At 42.0% G+C, this 17675-nt stretch overlaps 1 pseudogene; it reads left to right on the forward strand.

The window, feature by feature from the left end:
• Positions 1-7869: 7869 nt before the first annotated feature.
• Positions 7870-17432, forward strand: LOC134638308 (uncharacterized; annotated as a pseudogene).
• Positions 17433-17675: the final 243 nt, after the last annotated feature.

Consider the following 17675-nt stretch of genomic DNA (forward strand, 5'->3'; position numbering starts at 1 on the left):
GCTGGAGGGCCCGAGGAGCCCGTCCAGCCTCAAGCCTCGTCAGCTGGAGGGCCCGAGGAGCCCGTCCAGCCTCAAGCCTCGTCAGCTGGAGGGCCCGAGGAGCCCGTCCAGCCACCACCTGCTTTTCCACCTGCAGCGCCTACGCCGTCGCCTGGTCCAGCCTCGGCCTCTGCTTCAGCTACGCCCGGTCCAGCCTCGGCCTCTGCTTCAGCTACGCCCGGTCCTGCCTCGGCCGGTCCTGCCTCGGCCGGTCCTGCCTCGGCCGGTCCTGCCGTTGCCGGGCCACCGCCTTGTCCACGTCCGGCTCAGCCTGCTGATCATCGCCCACGCCTGGTTTGGTGTCAGCGGCCACCTTCCAGGCCGCTGACTGGACTTCTTCGCCGGCGCGGCCGGCCTCCTGAACTGCTTCCACGCCGCCGTCGGCCGCCAGCCAAGCCGCCTGATGGTCTTCGTACCTGTCCACGTCGCCGCCGCCGTTGCCGTCCGCACCGTCGGCCCCCAGAACTGTGTCCACGTCGCCGTGGCCGTCCGCACGGTCGGCCCCCGGAACGGTTTGACCATGACCTCCTGTGCTGTCGGCCTCCGGGCCGGCCCCCTGATCTCATGAACTGTGGATTTTTGGACCGTCACCCTCCGGGTCGGCCCCCTGAGGAGTTCTGAACTGTTCCCTGCGCTCCTGTGCCTTTGATGGACGTTTTGTTTTCGACCTAGTTTTGGCCCTCCGACCTGGACCCCCGCCACCCGCCCTGGGTGGGTTGTTTTTGGTTTTGTTTTCCCGGCTTGGGGCGTCTGGAATCCGCCTTGAAGGGGGGGCTCTGTCACGGTCCTGGGTCTTATGACCCAGTGTTTTGAGTTTAGTTTATTTGGATGTGTATATGATTATGCTCATGAGTTTTTCTAGTTCTTTGTTATTAGATTCCCCTTGTGTCTTCCAACCCCTGTGAAGTCTCCCCTGCTCTTCATGTGTTTCATGTCTGTGTCTTACGTTGTCAAGTTCTGGTTGTCATGTCTGCGTCTCATTAGGTTTCCTATTTTATTTTGAAGAGATCTTGTGTTTGTATATTATGGTTTATGTTTTGAGTCCTTGTTGTACTGTCTTTGTTATTCCCTAGGTTTCAATTATGGTTATCAAAAGTTTAGTTAAGTTCTGTCATATGGCTTCCCTGTGTGTGTTCCATGTTGCCTACTGTGCCTTTCTGTACCATGTTTCAGGTTCTTATGTTCTGTCTCCCCAGTTGCTGTTAAGTTACATGTCTAGAGTTCAGTCAGTGTTTCCTGTTTTACTTTGAAGGTTGGTGTCTCATGTCAGTGGTTCTAGTTTTGCTTCCCTTGTCTCGTCCAGTCTGATTACTCCCAGCTGTGCTCTCCTTCTGTGTCTAATTCCCTCGTTATCCCTCTGTGTATTTAAGCCCTGTGTTTTCTCTTTGTCAGTGTCGTAGTCTCCCTCATGGCTGTGTTTCCCTGTGTGTTAGTTATCCATGTCCCAGTTTAGTTTATTTATATTTTTCGTGGCATCCTGCAATAAAGCAGCCTTTTGAGTTTAATTCCTGTGTGGTGAGTTTTGCGTTTGGGTCCTTCTCCTGCCTTTACACAGCCGAAACATGACAAAATGGATGCAAATAACTTTGTTATTTGCAAAACTTGTGCATAGGATTTTAAAAGTGACAATTTATATTTGCATTAAAAGTTATGAAATATGATTCATTAAACATGTTTGTGGTTGTTACAGTAAAAAATAGAACTTTTTCTACCCTGATTTTATGTTTTTTGTCTGATTTTTAGATCGACTGTGTTAATACAGTATGTCAAAATGAAAACATGACTGTAAATTCAGACACCTGGGGTTGTGCTGAAAAGAATGATACCAAACAAGGCAAAGTAAATAGTTTTTAAAGGTGAAATGTAGAGGAAACATCAAAAGTAGTTAAAAATGGCCAATTATACCCTGGACCCCAGATGGTTAAACGTTTTTTTAAAGTAACGCAATAGTTACTTTTCAAGTAATTAATTACTTTTAGAATATTGTAACTCAGTTACTAACTCAATTACTTTTTTGAAGAAGTAACTAGTAACTATAATTAATTACTTTTTCAAAGTAACTTGCCCAACACTGTATATATATATATATTAATTAATATATTATATATTAAGTCTAAAAGGAATATCAGATTGTTTAAGTATAAGACTTTACACTGAAACATTCACTCTTAAGAAGATTTATTTTATAAAGATATATTTTATAACCTGACAAAGAGCAGAACTTGTTTAATAGAGACACAATCAATGTTATACTAGATAAGGGACCAGAAACATATAGGAGCAGGTCATCTGCATATAAAGTCAAGACCTTACCGGGAAATACCATGAAAATGAGGGAGGGACTTCAAAGCTATAGATAGGGGTTCAATTACAATAGCAAAAAAAAGGGGGGACAGAGGGCAGCCCTGCCTCGTGGCTTGCGACAATGCAGAGTAGCCAGAGAAAACACCATTTGTGTAAACACTGGCTTGTGGTGACTTGAACAACAATCGAATCCATGAAATGAATTGGTCCTTGAAACCAAATTTTTGTAAGACCGCAAAGAGAAAGCTCCGCTCCTCATGAAGCTAAGCTCCAAGCTTTCTCAGCGTCAAGTGAAATAACTACTTCTGGATTAGTGGTTGAGTGCTGAAAAAGAATTGCATTCAAAAGCGTGCCAACATTAAAGAACAGCTGGCGGCCTTAAATAAAACCATTCTGTTCATTAGAAATAATAGTAGGAAGAACTTTTTCAAGGCGAATTGCTAAAATTTTAGGCAGGACTTTAACATTCACATTCAGAAGTGAAATAAGCCTATACGAGGTGCAAGACGCAGGATCTTTACCCTTCTTTAGGAGAACAGTAATTAGTGCTTGAGACAATGTAGGGGGCAATAGACTGCGTTCAAAAGATTAATTAAACACTGAAAGAAGTAATGGGGCTAACTTGTCAATAAATGTTTTAAATATTCAACCGAAAACCCATCAGGTTCTAGTACCTTGCTATTGCGCATGGTCCTGATTGCATGCACAATTTCATCAAACCTAAGAGGGGCATCTAATTGTTCAGGTGGGCATTGTAAGATCATTTTGAATGTAAGATCATTCAAAAAAGAATCGACCTCAGAGGCATCAGCAATGGATTCAGATTCATATAGAGAGGAATGATACTTCGTAAACACCTCATTCACTTCCTTGAATCAAAAACCAAGTTGCCTGCTGCATCTTTAATTTGAGAAATTAATCGAGAAGAAGCCTGACGTTTTAACTGATGGGCCAAAAGCTTAAATCACCACAATGACATTTGGATTTGGATCATTTACTATTTCAAACAAAAATAATATTGTCCCGCTGTGTTTTTATTGTGTGGTTATTGTCTTAATATATTTTTTGGCCTCCACCGCCAGACGAAGTCACGCTGCGTTCCCTGATATGTGATCCGTAACCTGGCCGGATAGAGGATCCCAAATCAGACTCCCTGGATGCCACGAAGCTGGTGACAGACCTCGTTAAAAGCCGCACGGGCCCGTGCTGTACTGGTCTGATCAGGGTAGACAGAAATGGTCATGTTATTTATCTGTACCCTCTGCAGCTCCCTGGCTTTCTGAAGAATCCTAGCACAGTCCACGTAATAATGCAGCTTCACAACCATAGCGTGGGGACGTTCACCTGTGTTAAGTTTGGGGGGCAAAGTTCGGTGTGCTCTGTCCGCAAGCAGCTCCTTCCCAAGCTGAACTGCCTCCATCAAAAGCATGGACACATCCAGTGGCGGTCCTAGCCTGTTTGGCGCCCTGGGCGAACACTCCCTCTGCCCCTTGTGATGTCACTGCCAGACACCAATTTTGGAAATGAAAGAAAGAACTCAAACAATGCTGTAGTGTTACTGAATAAACTATTATATCAAATGAAAAATAACTTTGCTCTCTACATGTGTTCACACATCTTTAGGTGTCTGCAGCATGAGGGAAACTTGCCATGTTCAGTGTGACTATAAATTTAAGGTACCCTTGGTTTAAGCTTGGCTAGCTGTTTTTAATTTGAATTCTGTGTTTTCTTTATGTCTCATTATAGCCCATTTAAACAGAGCACTTTTGTTTTTTTTTGTTTTGTTTTGTTTTTTTTACAACAAATTATTAGCTCTTTTCTGTTGTGGTCTATTTGTGTACAGGTACAGGAAGTAAGTGTGTCTCAGAGAATTGTCATTGTAAACTAAATTCCCATCATTCTCTACTTTATGTAGTTCAACCACAGTGTAGTTTTAAGTGAAAAATGATATAAAAGTATATATAAAGTGGTCTTAGAGCAGAAGATTTGTTTTTAATTTAAAACTAAAGTAAAAATATTTTTTTAAGGACAAATATAGCAAAGTGAAGTGTATTAATGTTGTATTACAGCATTATTACACAAAGTATAAGCGTTTTGTTAAACTCTTTCAATATTCACATCTGTCAGTATGTGCTTGATAAGTTCTGTAAGTAAAAGTATACTGTAGTTACATTAACATTGGATGGAAAATTTATGTTAGAATACATGTAAAAGCTGTTTATACAAAATATATTTCTTCAGCATTTGGTTTCGTTTCTGTTGTGTAATGTGAACAACAGAAGCACAGGCCTTCTCACAGAGGCATGTGCCATCTTGTCATGCCTGTTCCAGAATTTATAATTATTTATAATTAATTATGCAACAGTATTCCTCTTCATTGGGTTCCTAAATCTAACATATTAGCATAAAAGCATTCAGGTTTTTCCAAACCAAAACCTTGGATGACCAGCCAGGTCCACTCACTCCTCAAAGCCCGCGTCGCCGCCTTCAGGTCAGGTGACAGAGCTCTGTACAGGGCTGCTCAAGCTGATCTAAAAATGGGAATTAAAAAAGTCAAGACAGATCATAAAAGAAGCATAGAGTCCCACCTGTCCAGCAACAACACATGGGAGGTGTGGCAGGGCATAACAGACATCATAAACCACAGAGGCTGCACTGTGAAAACAGAAAACCTGAGCGTGCAGCTGGCAGAGGAAATAAACAGCTTCGAAGCTTTGAAACACCACAAGAGCAGAACTCATCTGCTTCAGCCCTGCTCCCATCCTCATCCTCACATGGCTCCCACACCGCTCCACTCACTGTAACGGAACACGATGTCAGACATGTGTTCCTAGCAGTGAACCCCAGGAAGGCTGCTGGTCTAGACAGAGAACCTGGCAAGGTGCTAAGAGCATGTGCCCACCAGCTCACCCTCATCTTCACCAGAATCTTCAACCTCTCATTAGATTAGGCAGCCACCCCATCCTGTCTAAAATCAGCCACAATCCCAGTGCTGAAGAAGTCTCCCATCACTAGCCTGAACGATTACCGCCCTGTGGCCCTCACGCCGGTAATCATGAAATGCGTCAACAGACTAGTCCTTCAGCACTTCACTACTTCCCCCCAGACTTCGACCCCTACCAGTTTGCATACCACGCAAACAGATCCACACAAGACGCCATCGCCATAGTTCTCCACTCCGTGCTGAGTCACCTAGATCAGTGGCAAAGCTACGTCCAAATTCTCTTTGTGGAATACAGCTCAGCTTTCAATGCAATCATCCCGGATATCCTCATCACCAAACTGGTAACTCTTGGCCTCCCTCCTCTCACATGTGCCTGGATAAAAGACTTTCTTGCAAACCTGCCCCAGACTGTAAGACTCGGCCCTCATCTCTCCTCCACTCGCACGCTGAGCACTGGCTCCCCAAAGGGCTGTGTGCTGTCCCTCCTGTATTCTCTCTATACCCATGACTGCAGTTTGACCCACAACAACAATCTCATCATCAAGTTTGTTGATGACATCACGGTAGTCGGATTCATCTCAAAGGGAGACGAGGCAGCCTACAGAGAGGAAGTCCTGAATTTGGCAGCATGATGTTCAGAGAACAACCTGGCACTGAACACTAAGAAAACCAAAGAGGTCATTGTCAACTTCAGGAGGCACAGCACTGACTTAGCCCTCCTATACATTGGGGGAGTGTGTGGAGAGGGTTCACACATTCCAGTTTCTTGGTGTCCTCATCCCTGCTGACATTTCCTGGACAGACAACATCTAAGCGGTCATCAAGAATGTCCAACAACGACTGCACTTCCTGAGGATCCTCAGGAAGTACAAACTGGACTCCAACCTGCTGCTGACCTTCTACCGCTTGTCCATTGAGAGGCTGCTAACATATTGCATCACAGTATGGTACAGCAGCTGCACTAAGGCGGACAGAGCAAGACTTCAGAGTGTAAAATATAGTGCTGCAGAACTAATCAGTGCAAACACACATGTTTGCAAACACACATGTTTGCACTGATTCGACTCCTGATTCGTGCCATCTCCTAATTTGTTCTGTATCTCATTGTACAACTGTATACTGACAATAAAGGCATTCTATTCTATTCTTTTCTATTAATCTTTCTCAGGATAAGGAGTTACCTTTTCTTTTTAATCCTGGCATGCTTGTTAGGTGCACAAATACAAAAGTAGGATGCTTCAAAGCCATAACCACCATATACTGGAAAAACTAGAAGCTTCAGCAACCATTCAGCAGCTATCTATTGTAAGTATTATGGCCGACATGTATAAGGGTTTTAATTTCTGGATTAAAGATTGCATTACCATCACATGATCTAGCTTGAACTCAAAGTACTCTTAGACTTTTATCAATATACAATTCAGCAACAACTTAAAAAAAGATGGCAGACTTGTTGACTCTATATTTTAATATTAAACCAAAGGGTTTTTCACATGTAGTTTCCACCTTTTTTTAACCACATTATAACCATGAAGGGGTGAGGTGAAAATGCTCAAAACCAACTGTACAAATCATGTCTGGGCATGCAAAATTATCTTCTATGTTTGGAATTTGTCACAAGTTTGACATAACTATGAGAAACAAGATTTGAAGATGGCAGCGCAGCATGTCTGTACACGATTTAGTATCATCTGCTGTGTACAGATGCAGTTACTTTGAACTGCCACTCCCAGACCCTTTGGGATTTTAAATTTACCTGTATGGAAGAATGGGCCAAAATCACATCTTATCATTGAGCACCTGCACCCTTCCTCTTGGAGGCCCCAAGTGCCCTTTTCTTGAGGCAATATTTTATTTATTTTATTTTGTGCCCCTCAGCATTAATGTTTAGCTATTAATCACATTTATGCTAAATAAAAGGATCTGCCTTGTATCAGTCACATTATGACCATTAGCCAATGCTTGCCCTTGACAGCAGAGTGTGCTGGTTACGAGCTGGGAATGAGGTTGCAAAGAGCACACGCATTTTTTGCCAGCTGGGCGGTGTGGAGCTGTAGGGGAAACACACAAATTAAATGGGAAACGCAGACTGATGCAACAAAAACCAGCAAGTATGGTGTACAGCAGGGGTGCCCAATCCCAGTCCTCGAGAGCTACCGTCCTGCAGCTTTTAGATGGATCCTTGTTCCGACACACCTGAATCAAATGAATGGCTTGTTATCAGGCATTTGCCAAACTTGATGGCATGCTGAAGAGGCAATCAAACCATTTGATTCAGCTGTGTTGGAGTAGGGATGCATCTAAAAGCTGCAGGACAGTAGCTCTCGAGGACTGGGATTGGGCACCCCTGGTGTACAGCCTACACTGTGGTCTGTAGCATACAGGAGTATTATGATGACATTGATATAGTATGATGCAATTCCATGTTAGATTCTTGATGAATGTGGCTGGTTGTTATTCGCCCTGGTTCTATGTGCCCCTTTTTAACTTTGAGCTCCTGCCCCTTCAAACATCTCTGCACGGTGTTCATGTGTATGTGTTTTTGTGCATGTGTGAGTCTGTGTATTCAAGTGTGCTAGAGAATGAGTGAATTTGTGTCAGCTTTAGAGGATGTGGTGGCCACAGTAAAGAAAAGCAAGCAAATCAGTATCCTATCATGCTTGTCACAGTCAGCGGATGGAGACTGTGTGGAGTAGAGAATAGAGGACCCAAATGCAGATAAAACAAAGCATGGAAACAAACTTAATATTAACTGAAAGCGAGATGTTTATTATGGCTGATGGAGAAATACAAAGCAATGCACAAGTCGAACTGAACCGGCAAATGAAAGCTAAAAATAAACATGAAAAACCCTAGATGTGAAACTTGGTGCTGACGAATACACACCTAAAACATAGAGACATGGCTCAAAAGACAACAGACAACCAAACACTGAGCAAAGGAAGACAGTGGACTTAAATACACACAAGGGTAACAAGGGAAGTGGAAACACACGGGGAACACAGCTGACACGAATGAACATGACGCCACAGGGGAAGCAAAACTAAACACACTGAACATGGAAACCCAAGACTGTCAAAATAAAACAGGAAACATAATGAGACAAAGAATGTGACAAAACTAGCTTGAAAGCACGAGCTTCACAATATGACATAGAAATCGCAGACGTGAAACACATAACAGACAGGGGAGGCTGAATGATACACAAGGAGAGGAACATGGGAATAGATGAGGGGAATGAGGCACAGACATAACTAAATATCATACATAGAGGACAAGAGATTTACACAGGAAACAGAAGATGACACATAAACAAGGGAGCATTGATGAAATTTGAACTAAACAAAACCTAACTAAGACATACTAATAATAACACTAGAACCATTACTCTAATACATCATAAGAATGACAGCATCATCTTCAATGCTACTGTCATCAGTCATTTTGTTTAAAAATTGGGGCCTGCCTGAGCTTAACGCTGCCATAATTTTTATTCACGCATGCTCCTAGATAAGTTCCTACACAGGTCTATTTTTAGTGGCAAATGTCGTGTTTATGTGGTGATAACAGAGCGCTACAGAAGAACTGCAGCAAAAAATATATATATCATCAAGTTACCTGATCTACTTAATAAATTTTTGCAGCCTTAGTATAAGTAAAAAGTTAGCAAAGCTTTAAATTAATGGGCTCTACACTGCTTCCCCTGATGGGTACACATGACATTACCAATACTGTAAATGGATGTTGCTACTCATGGTTGCATAGGCCACGTCACAGACAACGTTACAGTCAAGGGCTGAAGACACCAGCTAAATGACAGTCAGCCAGTCTGAGCTCAACCTGTTCAGGTGTGCTGCATTTCTACCCAGGTTACTTCAGTCCACTAATTTCCTGGATGAAGCATACAGTGCTGTGAACAAGTATTTCCTGCCTTACTATTATTTTTATTTTGGTGTTGAATGCATCACTCTTACGTGTTTCAAACCTTAAAAAAAAATACAAAGACGTTTAATATTAGAAAAAGATAACATCAATAAATACAAAATACGGTTTTTAATGCAGTTATCCAAACTTACCTGGCCTTATGTGAAAAAGTAATTTCCCCCTTGTTAAATAATAAATTGATAGTGATTAACCAGATTTTTTTGAAAGATAAGTTCAGTTTCACTATAGACACACCCAAACCTGATAATCTGCAAGGATTCCTAAATTCCCATTTCCTAAATTTCTCTTTTCCCTAAAATTTTACAAAATTTCAAGATTTTCTAAAATTATTTGATGATCTGAAACATTAAAGTTTGAAAAGGTACAAAAAAAAAAGAAAAACAAGAAAAAGAAATCAGGAAGGACCCAAATAATCCAAAGAGCACTGAATCCCTTAAAATCTCCAAAGTGTCTCTCCAATACAGCCCATCACCCTAAAACTATTGTGTAGACTACACAGTTTTATTATAATGTAAGAAAGAGGAACAGCATTTCCTTTCCTGTAAGCCTATCCCAGCCTTTGTTAGGCCAGAGACAGGGATGTCCAACATGCAAACTCCAAACCCAAAGCCCTGGCCAAATTGTGGAGTCAAACTCAGGACTTCCTTGCTGTGAGGCAAAACAGTGATAACCACCAGTGTGCTGTTCTGATCTGATCTTACAGATAGCACAGCTAACTAAAAACTGTTATCTGACTCTTGGATTTAGGACATATTTATGATGCGATTTCCCTAATGTTGAGTTCCTGCTGAAGTATACAAAGAAGTACTTGTCTTTGAAGTGACCTTTAGTTTGTTCCCTTTTATTTTGGTTAAAAACAAATACATCACACAGCAGCCTACCTGTGCTCTGAGCCCTCATTAGCTGTAGTAAAATTAAATAAACCAAAAGACTCTGGCATATTCCCAAGTATTCAACATATGCAAATATCATTTGCATTTTTATTTGCTTTAGGAAAACACAGCATTCACGCAATACAGTATTTGGATAGGTCAAACCCTGAACATCCCTGAATGACAGATGAAAATATCAGTGACAGTTTTATTTTATATCAAGCACTTCAAAGTTGTTCATTTCTTCCCTACTGATACAAAATAGAATTTAAGTGCAGCAGGGAAACAACATCATTCCACAGCCTCAGAAAATAAATTTGAGGATTGGTGAAGCTATCAGCAGCAGGATGGCACTGGGAGCAGTTGGAATAGCGCTGTTACACAGGTCCCCTTCACAGCAAGACATAGGTCAAACACATAATGCACTGGTTTGGCAGTGAAACTACATTAAAATGTGTAAAACATGAGGAGAAAATGCTCAGAAAACTTCACAAAACATGATGTGACCAAGAGCCAGCAGACATTCAGCATTTATGTTATTTTATAACATAAAATTATTTTCACAATAAAAACATAATTTTCATTGTATTTTTTGTAAATATTTTTTTTATATCAGTATAATTCCCAATATACAAAAAAGAAAACTACTTTGATTTGAATGTGAAGGTTCTGATCTGAGTCTCATTAACTCATTAACTTATGTAAGGGAACTATGCCTTTGTGTTGGTTCCTGCTGATAGACTTACAGTAGTTTATGTTAGCTAACTAGAGACAGGGGAGATAGCTCAGTGGGGAAAAATGGGAGGGGGCTAAAAATCAGTCTAAGGGGGGCACTTTTGTATACCCCTGGCTGCCACAATGAGTTTTATAATAAAAAACAAAATAAAAAGAGAGCTGGAATGAGACACTGACTGTCTGATTACACCCTAAAATCAGAAGAATTAAATGGCAAGTTGTAATTGTCAAATAGAGTAATTATTCAGCTTATAAGTTTCAAATTATTGAAAATAAAATTGTAAACAAGGAAACCAAGAATAGTCAACTTATAACAGATCTACTTAAGGTGTGCTATTTGAAAGTTTGAACTGAGATAACATAAATACAGCAAAAAATCTGAACCTTCGGTGTTTAGGAAGTGATGACTTCCTTGCATCAAATTCCTCTTAAAATATAAAAAGAAGTACTCTGTAAATTTGTAAAAGTACTCTGTAAACTTAAAGTTTTTAAAACAAACAAAAAAACAGATGGTTACATTACAGAGCAAACTAGTAAAATTAAATAACCAAAAAGACTATTCAAAATATGCAAATATATTTTCTGTATTTTTATTTGCTTTAGGAAAACAATGCATTCAATACAGTATTTTAATAGGTCAAACCCTGAACTTCACTAAATGACAATTGAAAATAGTAATGACAGTTTTATTTCATTTTAGGCACTTCAAAGTTGTTTAATTCTTCCTTACTGATACAAAATAAAATCAGAAAACAGTGCAGCAGGGAAACAACATCATTCCACAGCCTCAGAAAAGAAATGCGAGGATGGCTGAAGATACCAGCAGCAGGATGGCACTGGGACCAGTTGGAATAGTGCTGTTACACAGGTCCCCTTCACAGCAAGATATAGGCCCAACACATAATGCCCTGGTTTGACAGCCCTTTGTAACTGCATTAAGAGCTGTAAGACATGAGGGGAAAATTCTCAGACAGAAATTTTACAAAATACGATATGACCAAGAGCCAGCAGACATTCAGCATTTGTGTTTACTTTTAGAAAGAGCTTCAGATATGTGATAACAACTCACCATCTACTCTGAGAGAGTAACAACGGTCGAAGCCGAAAGCACAAGCTTTGGTGTCTGTGCAGGATTTAGGATCGGCAGCTAAGCATGTGTAACATCTTAATCCACATGCTATAGAAATAAAAAGAACACAGTTTCACACACATTAGAAATTATTGAGAGTTTTTTATGCCCTTTGAGAGAGTTGCCAGAAATTGGGTAATATATACCAAAAAGACTATTCAAAATATGCAAATATATTTTCTGTGTTTTTATTTGCTTTAGGAAAACAATGCATTCAATACATTCACTGAGTGAATGGGTCAAATGCAGAGAAAAAAACAAGTAATTTCCCCACGGGGATCAATAAAGTATACGTTCATTATTATATAAGAAGTGAAGTCTTAAGAAGTCTTCTCAGTCTGGAAAATATTCCTCTACTGACCACAAAATAAGTAAATATGTTTGTATTTTTAAGCCTGTTTTCTATGCCCCAATATTAACCAGGAAATGACTCCTTTAAAATCTGCTGTATTCTACATATCTTTAAAACCACAAACAGTTGTTGTTGTTTTTTTACCTTAAATTTCAATTTTTAAACAAAAAATATATAAAGTCTTCATTTCAGTTTCCTCACCAGCTGGTTATATAACTCAATTTTGAACTGTTAAACAATTTCTATAACTTTTTACCTTTAAACATCAATACATGTTTTCTTACCTGCAGACAGAGTCACACACAGGATCAGAGCTCCATAAAGCTGCATCATGAACTCAAATTGCTGATCAGTCTCGTGAGAGGAAAAAGCTGCTGCTAATCTTTTCTTTCTCAGCTCAGCTTTCTTGTTTGCTTTCGGAACCTGAGCTTTTGGATTTCTTCAAAGAGCCTCCTACCAAGTGATCTATAACCACGCCCCCTAAAGTGACAACACTGTCAGTCACTGGCTGTGTCCCAATCCAGCGACCGCACGCTTCGGAGTACGCGCAGTTCGCGTACTAGGTACGGCGCGTACTAGGAAGTACGAGAAGTGCGGAAGTGAGAGGTTTGTGGAATGGGACGGTCTAGCCTTCGTCGTGCTGCTCAGGTTGCCTAGCAACCATGACACTAACCGCGAGAAACGTTTCATACAGCATTGTTTGACAGAAATGAAGGAGAAAAAATGTTTTTTTGTTCGTTCATTTTTTATGACAACACTTTGATTAGTTGAGTATCTGAGGCTGAGACCACGGGACTGTAAAACATGATTGTTGGGCTTCATTTCTGTACTGAACAGTCATTTCAAGATTAGTTAGTCAAGGTCAAGGTCAAATTTATTTATATAGCACATTTCAAACAGCCGATGCTGCACAAAGTGCTTAACAATATAAAAATGGCATTTAAAAAGCAACAATGTAATACAATAATAGCAATAAAAAAGTTAGTAAATAACAATTAGCTAATGTTGTTCATGAGACTAAAGTCATCTCACGTTGGCAATGTAAATATAATGTGGCCAATTATATTTTAATAATAATAATTATATTTATTAATATATTTAATAATTATATTTATTGTCAGATTATTATGACATATTACAGCAGTGAGCTTGAACTCTATCACCTTAAATCTTCACTCAAAGACAAGTATCTTTGACAGTGTATATATAGATGTATTATATATAAGAGACAAATATTGTTCGTTTAATTTGTTGGCATTATTACATTTGGTTGAATGCTTACATATATGTGTAAAAGGAAAATGTACGAGCTGTGATAACAGTTTCTGATAAAATGAAGAGTAGACTGATATATTAAATATTCCTTTATTGGGTGAGAAAATCACACCATGTCATAACTGCTTTAAGTCATACAGAATAGATATCAGAGCCTTAAACAGACTGACTTCTGCTAAATGGGTCAAACTGGGCAGAAAGTATACAAACACATAACATCCTTATAGAATATGATGTAACACTATAGATCAACTTACCTCAGAATATATAAAGCATATAAACAATTACAGCAATATGATGCAACAAACACAGCAGTACTACTAATCCAAAATACTCAAAGCTTCATAGAACTGAAACAAACATTTATTTTTAGCTCCATTCTGCTGCTGATACATACTTTAGGTTTCTGAATATTAAACTTGTTTCTGCCTTTCATAGTGTGTGACTTGAAGGCCCTGAGTACTTTCTCCCACACTGAAAACACTGATAAAATTATTTGAACATTACCTAATAAGACTGATTCAGGAAAGACAATTAGTTATTTTAAACTTTCCTAGCAGTCCTTCACAAACAGGGAACTGTCTGTCTATTCTCTCCATCTGTCAGCTGGTGCTGGCTCTTCCTCCTCCTCTTTCTCACACACTGCTGAGTTTGTCCTGGTGGATCATCAGGGGTGCAAAGCCTCACAGTTGATGTGTAGCAGTGGGTCCCTCAGTCTGTCCTCACTCTGGACACTTGCAGTCATCACACATGGAAATCAAATGTGTGATAAGCTGCAGGATTCAAACACAAATGTAACTTATAAATACATGTTCATACTTTTATTACACAATCAGAGAGAAAGAAAAAGAGAGAGAGTGCAGGACAGACAGACAGGTGACAGTCTCAGGTGTATACACTGCTACAAAACAGCACAAGAGAAGGAGGATTTAGTGTTTGTGTTATTACGAGTGCTAAACAAGAAGAGTTCCCAGATGGTACAGTGGACCAACATGTGACTCCTGTGATTAAAGCATCTTTCTTTCAGCTTAACGAGTGAACCGTCAGCTCGTTCAAACACACGTTAAAGTCCGTTTGGCTCGACACCACCGAACAGAGGCAGCAATATAACATAGCTAACATTACCAGTGCAGTGAATTCTGCTTGTGCCGTGATATTCCTTTTAGCCAGGAAATGTGCAGCTTTTATTGCTGATCCCTTTCGCTTTTCCAAACAATTGCTTGGGGTAAAGCGAAGCAGCCAGTTGGAGTGCTCAGCAGAGGAGGTGAATAACTTCCTTCATGAGACCATGAGTGACCCACTGAGGGAACAAGACTTGGGACCGAACGAAGCTCTCATCAACCCTGCCCCACCATCAGTAGAGTTCAAATTGACAGAGCCAAGTTTGAAGGAGGTGTGTGAGGTCATCAAGGCAGCCCGCTCAGCATCCTCCCCAGGTCCCAGTGGCGTACCCTACCTTGTTTATAAGCGCTGCCCAGAGCTGCTTCGCCACCTGTGGAAGACCTTAAAGGTGATATGGCGGAGAGGGAGAGTTGCTGATCAGTGGAGGTGCGCAGAGGGAGTTTGGATTCCCAAAGAGGAGGTCTCGAGAAACATAAACCAGTTTCAGAGCATCTCGTTATTGAGCGTGGAGGGGAAGGTGTTTTTTAGCGTTGTCTCTCGGAGATTGACCAAGTTTCTCCTTAGAAACAATTACATCGATCCATCAGTTCAGAAGGGGGGGATCCCAGGAGTTCCTGGTTGCCTAGAGCACACTGGCGTAGTTACACTTCTCATAAGAGAAGCCCATGAGAACAGAGGCGCCCTAGCTGTATTGTGGCTGGACCTGACTAATGCATATGGGTCGATCCCACACAAACTGGTTGAGCATGCTTTACACCTCCACCATGTCCCCAGTAAGATCAAGGACCTGATCCTGGACTATTACGCCAATTTCAGGCTTAGGGTCACCTCTGGCGCACTCACTTCAGGCTGGCACTGCCTTGGGAAAGGTATAATAACAGGCTGTACCATCTCAGTTACGCTCTTTGCCCTTGCAGTGAATATGGTGGTAAAGGCTGCAGAGGTGGAGTGCAGAGGGCCGCTAACAAGGTCAGGTGTTCGTCAGCCCCCCATCAGAGCCTATATGGATGACCTCACCATTACAACATCATCAGTCCCAGGGTGTAGGTGGATCTTGCAAGGACTTGAGAGACTCATCTCATGGGCAAGGATGAGTTTTAAACCTTCCAAGTCAAGATCGATGGTACTGAAGACGGGCAAGGTGACAGACAAGTTCCGGTTCTCAATCTCAGGAACCATTATTCCATCCATAACGGAACAACCAGTCAAGAGCTTGGGGAAACTCTTTGACTCCAGCCTGAAAGACTCTACTGCCATTCAAAAGGCAAATGAGGAGCTGGGAGCTTGGCTCATTAAGGTGGATATGTCCGGCCTGCCTGGAAGATTTAAAGCCTGGATCTACCAGCATTCCATCCTGCCCCGAATCCTGTGGCCCTTGCTTGTCTATACAGTTCCAATTACTACCGTGGAATCCCTTGAAAGGAAGATCAGTGGCTTTCTTCGTAAGTGGCTGGGACTTCCCCGCAGTCTCACCAGCGCTGCCTTGTATGGGGGGCAAGCAACAGCTTGCAGTTACCCTTCAGTGGTCTCACAGAAGAGTTCAAGGTGGCTCGCACACAAGAAGCCCTACAGTACAGAGATTCTAAAGACTGTAAGGTGGCATCAGCAGGTATTGAGGTAAGGACAGGAAGAAAGTGGAAGGCTGAGAAGGCAGTTGAGGTGGCAGAGTCACGCCTAAGGCAGAAAACACTGGTGGGGGTCTTAGCAACAGCGGGAGCAGGCTTGGGGTACTTCCCAAAGGCCCAGGTCAGCAGGGCACAGGGAAAGGAGAGACACCAACTACTCCAGGAAGAGGTCCAAGCAGGTGTGGAGGAGGAGCGAGTAGGTAGAGCTGTAGGCCTTAAGCGGCAGGGAGCATGGACAAGGTGGGAGAGCACCTTGCAGCGCAAGGTCACCTGGGCAAACATTATGCAGGCAGACTTCCACCGGATCCGATTCCTAGTGCATACGACACTCTGCCAAGCCCAGCAAACCTCCATCTGTGGGGGAAGAGCGAGACACCTGTCTGTCCCCTGTGCTCTGGAAGAGGGACCCTAAAACACCTCCTTAGCAGCTGCCCAAGGGCCCTGGCCGATGGTCGGTATCATTGGCGGCACGACCAGGTGCTCAATGCAGTTGCTGAAAAGATTGCCTCAGCAATCAGCACCAGCAAGCATCATCATGCTCCGAGGAAGACAATCTCTTTCATTAAGGCTGGAGAGAAACCCCAGGTGCGCCCACATTTAACAACCGATCTCCTCAACACAGCCTCTGATTGGCAACTACAGGCTGACCTGGGCAAGGAGCTAAAGTTCGCTCAGAACATTGCAAAAACATCCCTCCGGCCAGACATGATAATTATTTCTGAGGCCTCAAAACAGCTGATCATGCTAGAACTCACAGTGCCCAGGGAAGAGCGGATCGAGGAGGCCAATGAAAGGAAACGAGGAAAGTACCAGGATCTAGTGCAGGAATGCAGGGGAAGGGGCTGGAAGACTTTCTATGAGCCCATAGAAGTGGGTTGCACGGGCTTTGCAGGACGATCACTCTGCAAAGTCCTAGGCCGGCAGTGCGTGGCTGGGGCAGCCAAGAAGAGGGCCATCCAGGCTGTGAGTGAAGCGGCAGAGAAAGCCACAAGGTGGCTGTGGATCAAGAGGGCTGATCCGTGGGTAGCTACTGGTACGCAAGTCGGGGCCTGATCACCCCCGGCTGGGTCGCCTGGGCGAGGGTGTATGATGTTGAGAGACCCGAAACACCTGATGACCTCAGGATACATCACTGAAGATGCGTACCAGTGCATCCAGGAGATGTGTCTTTATAGTATAGGACTGCAAACCGAGCAGCATTCACTGACTTTCAGCTTGTTGTGTTTGTGGATATATTACTGACTTTAATTATCCATACAATCATCACGTTCTCTGTAAGATTAAGGTCAACTATTGAACCGCGAGGCTTGTGAAATGGGACGGTCTAGCCTCC

This window comes from Pelmatolapia mariae, linkage group LG12 (assembly GCF_036321145.2).
Source record: "Pelmatolapia mariae isolate MD_Pm_ZW linkage group LG12, Pm_UMD_F_2, whole genome shotgun sequence".
Lineage (NCBI taxonomy): Eukaryota > Metazoa > Chordata > Actinopteri > Cichliformes > Cichlidae > Pelmatolapia > Pelmatolapia mariae.